Consider the following 2,226-nt stretch of genomic DNA (forward strand, 5'->3'; position numbering starts at 1 on the left):
TTGAGAAAGAGCAACTGCAGCATGGACTTTTGAAGGATCACTCAAGCCTCTACAGAAAAAAAGAATAACCCACACTCAAGACATAAAATACGTGAAAACTTGTAAGACTGTGTTCTACCCATGTCTATAGTCCAGAGTTACACACACACACGCACAATACGTTTCATTTTCAAAGAAAAAAAAAATTTCAAGAAAATCAAGCCAATAAATGAAGAAAACATGAATTAATAAGATACAAAAATTAAGGTGAACAGGCGAAGACTGAGCGATTGCAACCGCGTTGCCAACCTCGAGCAGCAATCGGCTTCTTCAGGTAGAACCCAGGGGTAAGAGATTCAGAATCGAATCTCTTCTCCCTTCCCCCTCCTGGTTACAAATCACTTGAAATATATGTTAGTGGAACTTGCTTGAGTGAGATTTTTTTTTGATCTTCAGCTACATTTTTCAGCTTTGTGAGGCACCGTGTCATCAAAGACAATGGCCAACAATGTTACCAACAAGACGGGTCCTCGCTCCATGAACTCTCGTATATTCATTGGGACTCTCAATACCCTCGTGGTCAAGAAATCTGACGTGGAGGCAATCTTCTCAAAATACGGCAAAATCGTGGGTTGCTCTGTTCATAAGGGCTTTGCCTTCGTTCAGTACGTTAATGAGAGAAATGCCCGGGCTGCTCTGGCAGGAGAGGATGGCAGAATGATTGCTGGCCAGGTTCTAGATATTAATCTGGCTGCAGAGCCAAAAGTGAACTGAGGGAAAGCAGTTGTGAAACGATCTGCAGCGGAGATGCACGGCTCATCTTTTGACTCGGACTATGACTCTCAACGGGATTATTACGACAGGATGTACAGTTGCCCAGCACGTGTTCCTCCTCCTCCTCCTATTGCTCGGGCTGTAGTGCCTTCAAAACGCCAGCGTGTATGAGGAAACACCTCACAAAGGGGCAGAAGTGGCTTCAATTCTAAGAGTGGACAGCGGGATCTTCTTCTAAGTCTGGAAAGTTGAAAGGAGATGACCTTCAGACCATTAAGAAGGAGTTAACCCAGATAAAACAAAAAGTGGATTCTTTACTGGAAAGCCTGGAAAAAATTGAAAAAGAACAGAGCAAACAAGGAGTAGAGATGAAGAATGATAAGTCAGAAGAGGAGCAGAGCAGCAGCTCCCTGAAGAAAGATGAGACTAATGTGAAGACGGAGTCTGAGGGGGGTGCAGATGACTCTGCTGAGGAGGGGGACCTACTGGATGATGGTGATAATGAAGATCGGGTGGATACCAGCTGGAGTTGATCAAGGATGAAAAAAGAGGCTGAGAAAGGAGAGGATGACAGAGACAGCGCCAATGGTGAGGATGACTCTTAAGCGCATAGCGGAGTTTTGAAATCTTGTCCCATTATTTCTTTACCTAGGCGCTTGTCTAAGATCAAAATTTTCACCAGATCCTCTCCCCTGGTATCTTCAGCACATGCTCACTGTTCTCCCCATCCTTGTCTTTCCCATGTTCATTAATTCATATTGCCCTGTGCCTAGTCCCATTTTCACTTCCTTTGACCCTCCTAGTAGTTATATTAAGTCTTACCCTGTAATTTTTGCTTTTAATTTTGATACCTCTTTATGACTTAACAATAAAAAGGATGTATGGTTTTTATCAACTGTCTCCAAAATAATCTCTTGTTATACAGGGAGTACAGTTCTTTCCGTTCATACCAATAGTTGCTTCCCTAACTACAAAGGCAGTCTCATTAGTTGAGTAGAACCTGAGAGCAGCTTTGAGTTAGAGGTATGTGTGTTATACCCCACATAAGAGTGCTGTGTGGGGCTGTTCAACACAAATGTAACAATGTATTTTTGTGAATGAGAGCTGGCATGTTAAATGCATCCTCCAGAAAAATAACTAATGTAATAGTCTTAAGATTTGTTTTCTAAAGTTGATACTGTGGGTTATTTTTGTGACCAGCCTGATGTTTGGGACCTTTTTTTCTCAAACTAAACAAGACCTTATTAAACCAGGAATTTGGAGAGAAAAAAAAAAAGATACAAAAATTAAAATTTTAAGTAACCAGGATAACTTCCAGAATAAGAGAAGTCAAACCGCAAAATTGGAAGATAATACTAATTAATATTTAATAATTCAGCCAAGGAAATAAGATAACTAGTATTGTAGAAATCTCTGGATTGTGTGTATGCTGAAGTGTCAATTTCATCACAGTGGACAGGGCACCCAATATAC

The 2,226-nt window shown here is 41.1% G+C and overlaps 1 pseudogene; it reads left to right on the plus strand.

The window, feature by feature from the left end:
* Positions 1 to 245: 245 nt before the first annotated feature.
* On the plus strand, positions 246 to 1,644 carry LOC101114164 (heterogeneous nuclear ribonucleoproteins C1/C2-like; annotated as a pseudogene).
* Positions 1,645 to 2,226: the final 582 nt, after the last annotated feature.

This window comes from Ovis aries, chromosome 26 (genome assembly GCF_016772045.2).
Source record: "Ovis aries strain OAR_USU_Benz2616 breed Rambouillet chromosome 26, ARS-UI_Ramb_v3.0, whole genome shotgun sequence".
NCBI lineage: Eukaryota > Metazoa > Chordata > Mammalia > Artiodactyla > Bovidae > Ovis > Ovis aries.